The sequence below is a fragment of the Papaver somniferum genome, chromosome 8 (genome assembly GCF_003573695.1).
Source record: "Papaver somniferum cultivar HN1 chromosome 8, ASM357369v1, whole genome shotgun sequence".
In the NCBI taxonomy this organism is placed as follows: Eukaryota; Viridiplantae; Streptophyta; class Magnoliopsida; order Ranunculales; family Papaveraceae; genus Papaver; species Papaver somniferum.
In genome coordinates this window covers 102,504,008-102,519,753 of record NC_039365.1, presented here as the reverse complement: position 1 = coordinate 102,519,753, position 15,746 = coordinate 102,504,008, and the positions used below count along the sequence as shown (strand labels likewise).

General features: G+C 37.1%; 1 long non-coding RNA gene across 1 annotated transcript; it reads left to right on the top strand.

Moving 5' to 3' along the window:
- The first annotated feature begins 7,006 nt into the window (after window positions 1-7,006).
- Window positions 7,007-7,356, top strand: LOC113304470. Its single transcript, XR_003338211.1, has 3 exons — window positions 7,007-7,019; window positions 7,161-7,214; window positions 7,325-7,356. It is a non-coding gene; the product is annotated as an uncharacterized LOC113304470 (long non-coding RNA).
- Window positions 7,357-15,746: the final 8,390 nt, after the last annotated feature.

The following is a 15,746-nucleotide window of genomic DNA, read 5'->3' as shown; positions in this document are numbered from 1 at the left end:
CAGCGGTTCTGGTGACGGTTAGAGCTGTCACACTTAGAGAAATGTTGGGAGCAGCGGCTCTGGCTCTGATGATCGGCGGCGTAACACCTGAAGGAACGTTTTCCGCACCGCTGGTCTTTGCAGGTGGCGTATTAACCCTACTGGAAGGAACGTTAACACCGGGAATAAGTTCACTGCCAGTGTTCTCAGGGTTTGTTCTGATCCGGACCGTTTCCGAGGATGTAATCTCGAGTTGGGATTTCCACTGGGACATCTGCATAAACTTTGAGTTCAACGCTCTCTGGTTCGTTGAGGGTTTCACCGAGATACAAAATTTGCAAATTGAGGCGACCGAAGGCTCCTCCGCGGATGTGATCAATCAACAGGAATCGGAAATCGGAAGTTTTCCCAAAAAGTTGAAGCTGAAACAGGCGGCTCTCCAAAGTGCGAAGGATGTTTTCTCTAAGAAGAGCAAGCCATTGCTGAATACTTTTTTTTGAACATCTTCTGTCTTCTGGACCTCTTTTGCTTAGTTTTTTTTTTTTTTGAAAGGAAAACGAAACGCCTAGTTTATGGTTTGGTTTTCTGGTTTTTGGATTGGTAGATGATTGTTACCTATGAGGGTTTTGGCTTATTCTTTGGAATGAATTTTTGGAATAATGTCGTTTTGATTATGACTGTTAGTAGCATTAATATTCCAGGAGAGTCATGGAACCATGAATGTTGTATGACGGTAGAAAGTATGGGATGAGATTTTTTGGGGGGGATAACATGGCTGTCGGTTTCCAATGTGAAAACCTGAAGTATTAGATTGTGTACTCTGTCTAATAAGACTTACTCGCTTTTAGGGTCTCCCAACAAAATGGATCTTCCGGGCGTATGTCTGAGGTACATGAGAGACGTCGAGGTGTCCGTGATAAGTCCCCAGTCATTCCTCATCGTGTGACAACTGACAACTGAGCCATTGAACCCCGCACGATCGTTTGCTTCTACCATCTTGATGTATGGGTTGAAGAATGAAACTTGGAATCGGAAATTGATATTGTAACCGAGAGATTAATCTCCCACTATGGTCGCCGATTGTTTGTGGGTGAAAACTGTTTCTGCTGATTTCGGTAATTTCGTGTGAGTGCGGGTGAGAAACGAATCTAAACCCAAAATGTACTGCACTGGAGTACTTTTGATTCGAGCGATCAATCTATACAACCCTGGCCTAAACCAAGAAATGGCCGTTCAAGGTTCGCTTCGGTCATAAAGTGAAGGAGAAGGGTTGGTCTTAGGGAGGGAAGCGAAGAAAGTGTTGAGGCCAGAATAGTTGATTCTGGAAGTGTGGTTGTTTTGCGACTTGTATTCGAAAGTTGAACTGGCGAGCTGAATGGAAAGCTAACAGGTGATTTCTGGATGTGTATTGTTCTCCTGACCAAAAAACTTTTTTTTTGGTGGAATAGGTGAAACCTATTTATACAAGTCGTAATGAAACGTACCCTGGCCTCGTAAGAAGTGGAAACGGTTGAGTAGTGGAAGAAAGTGGTAACAGGTAACGCCTGGAATTGATGTTTCCGTAATGAAGAAAAAGTTTCACCATTACTTATTGTATTTACTAACCACCTCACTCTTATGACACTTTCTTGTAACGGGCGTATTGCATGCCGCACGCTGTAAACCTCCAGACCAATACCCTGATGAGTATCCCCCAGTTTGTGACATATTTTGATGTGTCGAGTGTGGCATGCCAGTAGCAGTGTCATAGCGACGTGCTAGCAGCTGTGGCATGGTGGCATGCCAGTAGCCGTGGCATAGCGACGTGCTAGCAGTTGTGGCATAGTGGCGTGCCAGTAGCCATGGAATAGCGACGTGCTAGTAGTTGTGGCATGGTGGCGTGCCTGTAGTTGTGGCATAGAGACGTGATAGTAGTTGTGGCATGGTGGCGTGCCAATATGCGTGGCATAGAAATGTGCTAGCAGCTGTGGCATGGTGGCGTGCCAATAGCCTTGACATAGCGACGTGCTAGCAGCTGTGGCATGTTGGTGTGTCACGTGCCAGTTTTCGTGGCATAGCAACGTGCTAGCAGCTGTGGCATGGTGGTATGCCAGTAGCCGCGGTATAGCAGTATGCCAGTTGCGGCGTGGCCAAATTTAGCATCGTGGAAGGATTTGGTTGCGTCTTTCCTGGATTAGGGTTTGGGTGTGTTGAAACCCTAATTAGTGCATGCGGCGCGTTTTGGGAAGCTGATATGTTTTTGGAAGCTAGCCTAGTATTAGCGACCTCTTTTGAGACCGTGACAGGTTTGGAGCAACCTGATTGGTCGATGGAAGGGGGGCCGGCAAGCAATATGAGTCCGACCTTGTTTGGAATGCGTGTGGCGCATTTAGGGAGACCTGATTGGTCGATGGGAAGTGGGGCCGGCAAGCTAGGGCGCGACCATACTTCCAGCGCGCTGTGGCGGATTTAAAACGACCTGATTGGTCGATAAAAAGGGGGACGACAAGCAACATGGGACCGACCTTGTTTGGAATGCGCGTGGCGAATTTAGGGAGACCTGATTGGTCTATGGGAAGTGGGGCCGGTCAATCTAGGGCGCGCCACACTTCCAGCGCGTTGTGGCGAATTTTGGCTGCCTAGCTTGGCTAGGCGTGGTTTCGACCAACGGGGTCTAGTATATGGCGCGAGGCGCAAAACCCTAATTTGCAATTTAGCTGGGTTTATGAGTTCTTTGCAATTTATCACAATGATTAGATGGATTTTCGTATGTTGTCACAAAAATCTTTACTTATAGAATGTAGTATGCTTTCTGTCTGAGCCTTTCGTGCAATGGCCTTAATTTTGGTACTTGGAGGTTTCATGCTACTCTGCTGCGAGTGAGCATAAATCTGTCATGACATACCGACTTAAGGGTTCTGCTGAGGAACATAGCACAGGAAAGTACTCAGCGAGTCTAGTATTGACGAGGCGCCAGGAAAGGTATATTGAGCGGCTCAATAAATGTATCGGTGGAGAGGTTATTACTCGCAGCACCGTTTCCTTGCAGAGTGACGTCACATCTGATGCAAGGTTTTACGATTTTAACTCTAAGCTAAAAATCACCATCAAAAGCAGTATTAATCTTGTTGATTTTATATATTGCAATTTGTTATGGGATATTGGTGTTTACGTCCGTGAACTATGTTTGTCCCATACATTTTCAAAAGTAAAGTCATTTGTTGTCGATGTCCATATATTGATAAGAATGAATGGACTTTTGACAAATACAAAAGTTAAGCCTATGTTGTCAAATATTTGATGGAAAATAGGTTAAAATCTTATATTTCAAGGATTATGTCTATTAATATCGTTATGCAAATAGTGGTGGAAAATAGAATGAATCCTTGTGTATTCTACAGTATTGATCATCCCTTATCCATATTTTATGTATTACTGTGAGGCTCCGTAATGTATCTTATGATGAGCACTACACAACCAAGTTGATTTTTTTTAGCTTAGTTGTTGTTCCGTGAGATATGTTATGTCGAGCATATTGAACTAAATTAATCATCTTGTTTGGTGATTTAGTTATTGCTCCGTAAGTTTTCTTATGTCGAGCAAAACAAATGACAATTAAATTGATTACTTTTGTGATTAGTTTGGTTGTGTATTCCAATTAATTTAATTATGGGTTCTCTTGTAATTAATATAGTTGAGTATTTTCGTGTCTCCATAAGTTCTCTTATGTTGAGCATAATCAATTGAATTGGTCACTTTTTGTGTTTAATTTGATTGCATATTCCGATCAAATTAATCATGAGTTTACTTGTTATTAATTTGTTTGAGTTTTTGGATATAGAAAATCATTCTCATGGTTTTTGGTGTCCAAGAAAATCCTTCTTTTCTTTCGAAATTAAGGTCCCTCTTGTTATTCTTTCGGGAATGACATCAAATGGGGGAGAGTTCTTTTGAACTTGTGCTTAATGGTCATATCTTGAGGGGTGTGCGGCTGTGGAATTTTAAAGGGGTTATCTTGTATCTTTAAACTCCTTGATGAATGCTATTAGCTTCGGCTATATGATTGCATCTAAATTAGATGGTATGTATTTTCTTTTAGTCATGAAATGTCTCTTACGGAAATTTCATTATGATCCCGTTCTTGTACCTTTGCCAATTTTATTGACAAAAAGGAGGAGAATTAATATGTAGTTCACACTACAAATACATATGGTTTTCGGATCATTGTGTAAGGGGGAGTGGTTTCCATGTGAGATGGAGTATTGACTAAGGGGGAGTGATACATATCACCATAGTATTATTGTTGAAGTTGTGATGCAATTGGACTTTGACACTGCGTAATAATACTATGACACTGTATAACAATGATCGAGACCGATGCTTTCTCATTGTTATAGCTACGGATCTTCAACAACGGTGATGCTAAACTTACAACCTTTTGGATCATTGGAATATTTGGAAGTGACGAAGATTTCGAGGAATATTGAAGATTAGACATGTGGAATAGGAGCTACTAAAGTTTCTTTATCTTTTTTGTATTCCATATGTATTGATAGTTTTGTTACTAAAAATTGACAAAGGGGGAGATTGTTAGAGCATTGCTCGGTCGAACTCGCATGTGTTGCTATCTCAAGCACGTTTGTCAATGTTAGTGATCAAAACTATAAGAAGAAGAGATACTCAAGGAACCGGTGGAACTTCTCGACAAAAATGTATGTGAAGACTTGAACTTATCTGTCACTCAAAAGTCTATCTACTCTATCTCCTACTTCTTGAGACAAAAAGTCATATACTATATATAGACTTAGATTATACACATTTGGTATTTCGAGCCGAGTATACCTCGCCTATCTATATCTCGAAATATGTGTTGGTAAGCGTTTCGCTTCGATCATGTTTATCTTTACCTAGTGACAAAAGTCATGATATGTTTCAATCACTTTGAAAATTTCTTTGACGAGAAATTGTGTAACAACTTTATAACGTCCTCTAAGAATGTTTCAATGGTTGGAGTGAGATTTTAGATTACATAACCAATGATGGACATAAGTATTGTTGTGGAAACACATATGTGCATAAGTCTTATCCCTTGAACCAAAGTTTGCGAACTTTGTTGATCAAGACAAACCGGAAGAATGGCTTGTTTCCAAGTCCGCGAACTCAGTCCGCGAACTGCCGAACTTCCCATCCCGAGAAATTTTGCTGGAGTTGACAAACTTGTTACGTGAGTACCAGTCCGCGAACCGGCGGAAAGTCTTTGCCGAGATTTTCTGATGGAGTTTGTAAACTCTGCCTGGTTGCTTAAGTCCGCGAACCTAGTGTGCGAACTTAAGAAGGTTATATATCTGAAGATGATTTCTGAACTTAAACTTATAAATACTAAGGATGCAATTTGCAAACCGTGGCTATAAAGTTCATGAACTGATTCGAGTGAATCAAATCATCTTTGCTTCAATTGTGTCTTGTGTAGTACATAAGATTTCCTTGCAATTGAACAACTCTCTAACTAGTCCATTTGAGTCATTTGAACTAGTTATGGTGAAGAAGAATATGGTTGGTATGAAATCCTCATATGGATAACTATTATTGAACCAACAATGTACACGTTTATGTCAAGTTAACAAACCTAGAAGCGTGCATTTCATTTGTGTATAAAAGCTAAGTTTTTGATCTAAAGGTTGAGAAATATTAGCTTGAATCTAAATCAGGTTTTCATCTGACGGTGGATATTGTTTTCTTTGTGACCAAGGCGAAACCCTGATTCGAAAGACTATAAAAGGGGACATCTAGCAACTCTCCGAAACTAATCCCCACACCTCACGTGTGATACTAGTTTGCGTGCTAGAGTCGTGTCTCCTGTAACCTTTGGTTTTCTTCTTCAAAAACCAGGTTAACGACTTAAAGACTTCATTAGGATTGTGAAGCCAGACCGATACTACTTTTATCATAGTTGTGTGATCTGATATTGCATCTTCTATCTTACGAGTACAATCAGATTGATTGGCTTGAGATTAATATCTCTGATAGGCAAGATATAAAAAGTAGTCACAAACATCTTCGTCTCATTTTTTGTGATTCCGCAACATCTTGTTTTGCTACCATACGATTAAGATTGTTGTGAGGTGATTGATTCATCTAGGCCATTCTTCGGGAATATAAGACCGGATTATCAATTGGTTCCTGTTCACCTTGATTATTATCAAAAGACGGAACAAAAACTTTAGGGTTTTTCTGTGGGAGACAGATTGATCCTTTGATAGACTTGCCTGTGGGAGACAGATTTGTTTATTGTCAAATCCTGCGATTTTGGGTCGTAGCAACTCTTAGTTGTGGGTGAGATCAGCTAAGGGAATCAAGTGCATAGTATCCTGTTGGGATCAGAGGCGTAGGGAGTTTAACTGTACCTTGGATCAGAGGGAGACTGATTGGGGTTCAACTACAGTCCAGTCCGAAGTTAACTTGGAGTAGGCTAGTGTCTGTAACGGCTTAATACAGTGTATGTTCAATCTGGACTAGGTCCCGGGGTTTTTCTACATTTGCGGTTTCCTCGTTAACAAAATTTCTGGTGTCTGTGTTATTTCTATTTCCGCATTATATTTTTTTATATAATTGAAATAATACAGGTTGTCCGTTTGAATCAATCAATTGGAAATCCGACCTTTGGTTGTTGATTGATATTGATTGATCCTTGGATATTGGTCTTTGGTACCATCCAAGTTATTCCTTATATTTGATTATAACTCTTAGTTCTTGATTGAGTAAATCAAATCAAGAGTTCGTTGATATCCTTTTAATTGATTGAGTCTTGTTGATTCTCTTAAAAGTATATTCGAGTTTTTCCATACAGATTGCTAAGAGAAATATTGGATGGTGGTGTTAGACCCCCGCTTTTTCACATGGTTATGTTGTTAATGACATGATTGGGAATTTAAAAGATAGATCCTAACTTCTTGTGTACAGGACAGCTTTTACTGGCCAAGGGTGAAACAGAACAAACATCTTCAACGTTTAAGATTGTGCTGGAAGGAAATCCTAAGAATTTGCCTGTCCTGCTTGGTCAGGTATGTCGAATTGACAACCTATTGCTCTTCCGATGCATCTTAAGATGGAGCTTACAACCTTGCAATATTTAATATCCAGCATAAGATTTTCCGGTCTCTTTTCTTCAAACTTATTTGTTTGATAAAATTTTATGTGTGCAGGCATGTGTTCAGTTCAGCCTTAACCGTTACACAGAGTCTTTGGACTTATATAAGGTATATTTTTTCTACGCATCGTGTGGATGTTGACATTAACATGTGTTTACCCTTTTTTTATTTTATCATAATGAGAAACTGAACTTCTTCCTATTTTCTACTTGTTTAAGAGGGCATTGCAAGTGTATCCCAATGGTCCTGCAGCTGTAAGGCTTGGAATAGGTATCTGTCGCTACAAACTTGGACAGTTTAATTTGAAAAATCCCGGCAAACTTTGAATCTTCTTAAAAATAAACAGACTGAAAAAGGATTTGGTTATGAGACTATCTAAGACATTCAAGATCTTTGCTAATCATCAAGGTTTATTGTTTTTTATTTATGAATTGATTTTGGTTTTATTTGAAGTTAATTTGATCTGTGAGATTTGATTGTTTTCTTCTTTTTGTGAATGTAAAGATGGGGATATGTTGGAGTCTGATCTTGATTCCAGCTGTGAACTGATAAATTCAGATACTTGGATTGTAGCTGGCTTTGACGAGAATCATTTAGGTGGGTCACCGTCCTTCTCAAATAGTTCTGCTTAGCAATTTCTTCTTTTGACTGCTAACATCAAGTCATGTGTCTGAACGAAAAACTCATGATAGAACTGCAGAGCATTGGCCTACATTCAAGCTCAAACTTTTCTTTCTTTCCATTCAAGTTCAAACTTTTCTGAAAATTTTTTCCTTATAGCCACTCACTTTCGTGATTTCCCTAATACAGCGTAGTTCACATATTTGTAGAGTTCTTTTACTTGTGTGGGGTCTTGAACTTCAGTTGCTGAATTCTTTATGATCTAACTTTAACAGGAACATAATACTCAAGAAATGGGGAGAAGGATTCCATGTAACATCAGTGGAAACTGGTGGAAGCCAATAGGGTGAAGTCATGTCTTTCAATGCGGGTTTCAGTGACCAGGTAGAGTTTAAACTTCATCTCATTCATTATTTTAAACGCATTATTGTTTGGTTGGACGCATTAGAATTTACGAATACATTTGGGTAGAATAAGAGATCTTTTGACGCCGTAACAGATCAAGTTGCAGGGTTGGTACTGAGTCTGTAAGCTTGTTTTAATGGGATCTGCAACTTGAACTGAAGGTGCAAGATCTCAAGAGAATTGTGAAGTTAATAAAAACTTTGGCCCTTAGACGATCGTTTATACTTGAACATCTTTACATATTATTCTTATGTTGTATGTGGGTCTTGGGGTCATAATTCTTCTGTCTCATGAGTCTTAATATTTATTATTGCTAATCCTTTGCATAAAACCTTAGTAGCTTAAGTAAGTGAGATTGATTTTGAGTGGGTTTTTGTTCTTTTCTTTTTTTTCTTCTATAGATAGTACGAAGGGGGGTCATTCAGCAGCCCACATCAAATGTGTTCAGTTAAGCTGGATCCGCAAGGTCTATACCTAGTTGGTGTTTTTCTGCATATACTATGAAGTTGCTTCTTTTTTGTTCTGGTTATATTTTTCAGATCTTTGAAGAGTTTCTTATGAGTTGTCGGTTTTTGCAGGAAATAGTCGGTGTTAAAGTGCTTCGGCTCAGAATTGTAGCTGCAATTAGGTATACAATTTCCTAGTTACAGATTATGTTAACATTGTATCTATTTACTGCTACCACGTAGAACATTGTATGTCTAATTTTGTCGTCTTTATCATCTCAGTAAGTAAGTTGTGAAACTTGTAAACATTTCTATTTTCTACTGTGATACTTTTTAGTCAACCATCCATTAATGAATCATTTTTTTTCTTCAATTCATTGACAAATCTCAACATAGAACTTTTGTATGTCAATCATGAGAATTATGTAGTTCAACTTTATCTTGATTGCATGTTGGATATCAGAGTTATTAGATTGAATCACAAGAATTAAGTGAACCAGGATAGTTGAAGGGGAGCTGGGTAATTGCAGATAAATATTGGGGCAAATCAATTTTGACTGGGTCAACGAAGACTTGACTATATCTTTTTTCGGTTGCAAGAATTGCAACAGAGAATATATGTTGCTAAATATGAACCAGAACAACTATATGCGGTCCAAATAAAAAATATCCCGGAATAGCTCTAAAATTAGCAACATAATAGCAACAACTTGTTATTGTTGTTAAAGCTTGTTTCTGTTGCGACTGTCGTTGCTGACCGAATTTAGCAACAGAGCTAAAGTTGTTGCGAAAATCTGCGACAGGGTGTTTTGCAACGGAAGAAATCTGTTGCAACGCCGGTCAGCAACAGGAATAAGCTGTTGCTAAACGTTAAATTTGGTGTAGTGACATAGGTCAGTCCAATGCCCAGCCGTGATGGATGTACATTAACAAGGCCAGACTGCTTTGGACTGTTGCGATATTGGCCATAGGCCAGTGACCTGCTTAATGCGTCGTTGTGGCGCTACTTTTTCCTAGGCCAGCTACCCAACTGGCCTGAAACACCTTTGGTGCGAGATTGGCTCTAGGCCAATGTTCCTCTTAACATGGAAAGAATCTTGAGATGAAGCTTCATCTCATACCATGGCGCATCTTTGACCATGCGCCATGCTAAAAACACGGGGTGTTACACTCATTTTCATGTAACTGAACCGTGTACAATGACATGTTCATATAGGTTAGCCGAAACTAGACAATTGAACAATAAGCTTAATCATTTTCATATAACACTTTAAGACTTTTCTTGAATCACACATATGATAAAAAAATGTCTAGATAATTTTAGAAAGTTGTTCAAATGCCGATTATCTCATAGAAACAATTCTGATACATCTGAAAATATTCCACAGGGTAAGTACGTGTATTGTACCTGTTCGTGAATACTCTTGTCATAGTACGTATACCGGGTATGGATACCCTTAAGACAAAAACAAGTTCAAGAACTCATAGATGTTTTATGGTATGCGTACCTTTCCGGTTTTGAAACCAACATATTTTTTTCCGGTTTGCATACTAGGTATGTGCACCTTTCCTGGTTCACAATCAACAAACTTTTTATGGTATGGAAACCGTGCATGCATACCAAAAAGTCGTTACCTAACTATAGCTACGCCGGTACGTGTATTAGGTACATGTATCTGCAGCTCTGGACTTATAAAAATTCTCCCATTATGTGAACTGGTATGCATATTGTCTAGTATCCAGATTTTTAGTAGTTCTGTATCTCTCTAATAATCAATATGAAAATTCCTGAATAACATCACTGACACATATCACTGTTCCAGGCTATTTTCAAATCATTAAATCTTGAATCATGATTAGGTTATAAACAATAAATTATTCTAAACCAAATTCATCAAGTATGAACAAATGTTCTTAAGCTTAGTCATATTTCGAGAATGATATTCAAGATAAACCTGACTCGAAATTTTTGTTATGCATATACTGTCTAATTTAGTCATGCGAAAATGTGTCAAAGATAGAAAGGTGAAAACTTAAGATACGGGTGGTTTAGTCTTCACTTACGTTTTGATATTGAGGTTCTCCAAAGCTCATGTTGCTCTTCGCCTTCAAACGGTAGAACGCAGTGATATCCGAATCTCAAATACACAATTCTATTCTAATCCGAGACTGAATAAATGTAGACTAGAAATCAAGATATAGTTTTTGACAAATCTTGAGATAGAAGCACTTGTGAGTTCGACCGTGCAATGCTCTAACGATACACATTTTTACTACAAATATCCACAAGAATCTTATATATCTTTCCCCTCAACTACCTAAGAAATTTTAAATTAATTGAATACGTAGGATATTTGTGGAATCTAAAAAAATCCAATTTGAATATATACCATGGATATTTAATTGAAGACCTAACACCCCATTTGGTTGGAAGAATTGGATTCCTAGGAATTCAATTATGGGGTAATCCAATTCTTGGAATTGAATTCAAATCCAAAAAATAATCGTTTGGTTGAGGTAATTCAATTACGTTTATTATTAATCCAATTCCATTGCGCTATTAAACCAATGCAATGGAAATCTATCATTTTGGAGGGAATTGGATTCCTAGGAATCAAAATTCTCAATTACATAGAGTTGATTTGTGTTGTCTGGTTCAAGGAATTGGCCACATTCCCCCGGAATTGGATTACCAAGAATTCAATTACTTGAACCAAACATGCCGTAAGAGTTTTTAGGATTGTTTAATATCCATGAAAATCCTAATCCAATAAGTCTTTGTCTGTCTTAGAACAGGTGTCATGTTATTAGTTGTTTATTCTCTCTGTATAAATACTGTCTTAATAGTATTTGTAAGTTTCATTTTCTGAATCTTTCTCATTGTCAAAAAAATTTCACCACTCTATACCATATTTCATGGTATTAGATTGGTGATTGGATTGGATAAAAAAAATTCATCAATTACACATTCAGATCAACTCAATATCCTTTCCTCAATAGTCAAATTCAATACCTTTGATTTCAACTTATCCTTTGACTATGTCGATGGTAAAATCCAAGAACCAACAAAAGAGATAATTACTGATGGAGTAGATGAATCTAATTCCCATGGATCTATTGGTTAAAACTTGGTCGCTTTGTGGTTAGTTGTTTGAAGACTACGTTCATCATGGCTGCGGCTCAGGATCTGGATCTACTTCAGGTGGTGGTTACGTAAATTCAGGAAATTATGATGCTAGAAGATCTAATATTGATTACTCTCACGTTGATAGATATCTTGTCACTTTTCAAGTCGATGTTACTAAAGATATGCATTGGTAATAAGAATCCCTCTCCAAATACAAATGTTTCTTCTATTGAGCATGTCTTTGCTGGAAGTGGGTGAGGTTATTGGTTGCGACGACCCTTCTTATTCTGGTGCACATCGGTTCTCTGAATCAGGTGCCACAATACATATGACTTGAGACATGGATGAACATGATCAAATAAGCGGATCCGATCCAGTTTGCACTTTTTTTGTTGGTAGGCCTCCGACCCGCAAATTAATAAACATGATGCATATGTAATTTTGGGATCCAATGGATTATGGACCGGGTGTAGATGTTTTCTTGAGAATCCAATGGACACCCACACCCGTTACATTAAGTATACGAAATTTTTGTAAACTATGAGGTTGAATATTATTTACGTATGATCCAGTATATATTCATCTTATCTCTTCAACATTTACTTTATTCAAATGTTTAGATTTTGAACTTGAAAGGCAGAGAGAAAACATGTAATAACCGCATTTTTCTCTTTGTAATAAGGGGTTGTTGTGTTATTATTATGGTTCACAAATTGTAGTACTTATGAAATAAAATCCACTGGATCATCCGCATCTAATCCGTCCATCCTTTGGATGCTTGATTTGATGCATATATTAAACTTGAAATCCATCATATATTGGATTGAATGCGTATAAGGACTAAGGAAAAAATCGGTCAAATACGGATCATGCTCACCCCTTATTGGAAATCAGGCCTTGTTGCAGGATACTTATTCTTATGCTGATACAAACAAGGTGGTTGTTGGAAACGTTAAGTCTTTATCTACCTCCTTTACTGTTCTGTCAACACCTACGGCTAATTTTAGGTTTAGAATGAATGTTATGTTGCTTGTTCCAGAAATTAAACACAACCTACTATCTATTGGTAGATTTACTAGGGCCAAGTGTTACTTTATATTTGATCCCTATGGATATGAAATTAGATATTTATATATTGATATTCTATTGGCTCGGGGTGATAAATTTCTTTATCCAATCTATCATTTACTTACTCTTCGTGGTACTCATGTTTCTTTATCATCTCTTTGAGTGCTTATCCTGTCACTTGGTATGATAGATTATGTCATGCACCTAACAATATTGTTCAGTTACTACATAACACTAGAAGTATTGTCTCTTTACCATCTACTTCATTATGTGATCCATGTCAGGTTGCTAAAAGTATGAGATTATCCTCTTTTCATTTACGATCACACTCTTTACAACCATTATCTTTGATTATAGAATGCGTGGGGTCTAGCCCTTGATGGTTCTTTAATTATTAGGTTACATATACAATATTATTTGTGTAGATGATGCCAACCAACATCATTTCAAGAGTTTAAACGAGAATTTATTTTCAACAAAAAATCATCTCCTTTTAAACTGATGGTGCTTCTGAATAGATTCACGGTCCATTCAAACTTTTCATGAATCCAAATGTATATTTGTTCGAGTTTCTTGTCCCAAAACACCTGAACAGAATGGTGTTTCCGAAAGAAAGTGTTGACACATCACTAAGATGGGTAACAATCTTATGTTTAGAGACTTATGTCCTTAGGAGTTTTTCTATGATGCCATTCTCATAACCACTTTTCTACTAATATAACTCCAACAAAAGTTTTAACTTTTAAGCCTTCATTTGAAGTTTTATTTCACACTTCTCCAGATTACTATTTTTTAAAAGATTTTGGTTTTGTTTGTTATACCTTTTTGAGTCATTCTAGAGTTGATGAAATCTCTCCTAAATATGTGAGATGTGTTATTATTGGATATAGTGGTTATAAAATATATATGTTTTACAATCCTGTTTCTAAGAAAACTAATTTGTCCATGCATGTAGTTTTTGATGAATCAAAATGTTCTTCTCTTTTAATTGTTCTTCTACATCCTTATGTGTCATTGAAGAATCTTCTTCTTTGTATGGATCTTTACCTTCTAAGATTATTGTAACTAGATCACAAAGAGGCATTCAAAGCCTAAGCTTTTTCCATGTCATATTTTTATGTTTTTGTAAAACATTGTATCCATCTATTTTGCATCAATTGTAACTAGTACTTATTCCGAGCCAAAAACCTTTAATGAAAAAAAAGAGGGTACCAAGTACACCACCATTTTTTTGATCGATAGGATTGACAACCTATGTAATACTTTTTAACAATTAAAAGGATACAAAATTTAATACGGAAATGTAAAACCACCCACACATACCAAAATTTTATTAATGAGGAAAACTGCAAAACATAAAATCCCGGGATCTAGTCCAAAACTTGAACGCCATACTACATTAAGCCGCTACAGACACGATCCTACTATCATACTTCAGACTGGACTATAGTTGAGACCGAATCAATCCTACGAAGAATTCAGCCTCATTTGTGCTCCTTTACATCTCTTGGGTCTTGCAAGACCCTAAGAAACACAATTACCCTATGTTTATAGGCCTAAGAGCTGCTTCAACCTATGTGAAGACTTTTATGCTTATTCTTCCTCTAACAGAAAGTCTATTTGATTCCCTTTTTAGATGTATTTTAATCAGGTCTAGAATTTTTTTTGCAATAGATCAAGTCCGGGAAACCTTAAAGATCTGGAACACTTACACTCTTATTAAAGAGAATCCTAGATCACTACCACTCTACAAAAACAATCTAAAAAGATCAAATCAGAAGTGATTTAAATATCTATCTTGTGGAATCACAAAGTTCTGAGATGAAGAGTACTTAGTGATTTGTATTTGTATTGTTCTTGATCAATAATTCGGAAACTACAAGCCTTGTTCACCAATAAAAATAGAGGACTTCCTACATATTAGAATCTCAATCCCAACACTACTATGTCCTAGTTGCTGATGGAATCATCGTCTAAAATCCTAGGTTCCCTATGGTGAAACTGTATTAGTTTACGACTTTGAAAGAATTCACTATGGGATTCTTGAAGCCCGGGCAGACTATCTTTTACCTGATATATCTTTGTTATCTGGATCTTGTTCTTATATATTTTGATAGTTCCCGGAATACAGACCAGGAATAAGATATATAGAAATCACAAAGTACTCTTCACCTCAAATTTTGTTATTCCACAAGATATATATCTAAAACACTTATGTTTTGATTTTTTTAGATTGTTCTTGTGAGGTGGTAGTGATTTACGGTTCTCTTTGATAAGAGTATAAGTGTTCCGGATCTTTGAGGTTTACTAGATACCGTCTATTACAAACAGATTTCCAAGCCTTAATTAAAATATATCTAAAGGGAATCAATAGGTGTCTAGAGGCAGGGTAACGCTAGTCTTCACGAAGGACTATGAAGCATCTTTTAAAGAGAACCCGGTGTTCTTCTATAAGATTTACAAAATCAACTTCAAGAGGAACTGGAATTCTGCTAGGAGATTTACATGTGATTAAATACTACTGAAGCAGCAATTTTGTGGGTATACTTTATCTGTATTACATTTAGTCTGAAATATGATAGTGGTGTAACAACTTAATAAGTGTGTGTTCAAAACGGGACTAGGTCTCAGAATTTTTCTGCACATTGAAGTTTTCCTCGTTAACAAAATTTCCGGTGTCTAAGTTATTTCATTTCCGCATTATATTATTTTATTTTTATAATTGAAATATCACAGTTTGTACGTCGTTAAACCTAGCTAGTATTAACTCAACTGTAAACAACCTACAAGAATCGTTTTTGTTGAATTCGTATGTTGAATATAGATTACTTGACTTAACGGAATGCGATTCGTGTACAGTTAGGGTACATACTACGTTTATTTTGTTAAAACAATCTTGTATACAGTTTCGCAACCGAAAGTATAAAATGTACAAGGATTTCCCGTATAGGTTTCCAAACGAAATTTTTTGTG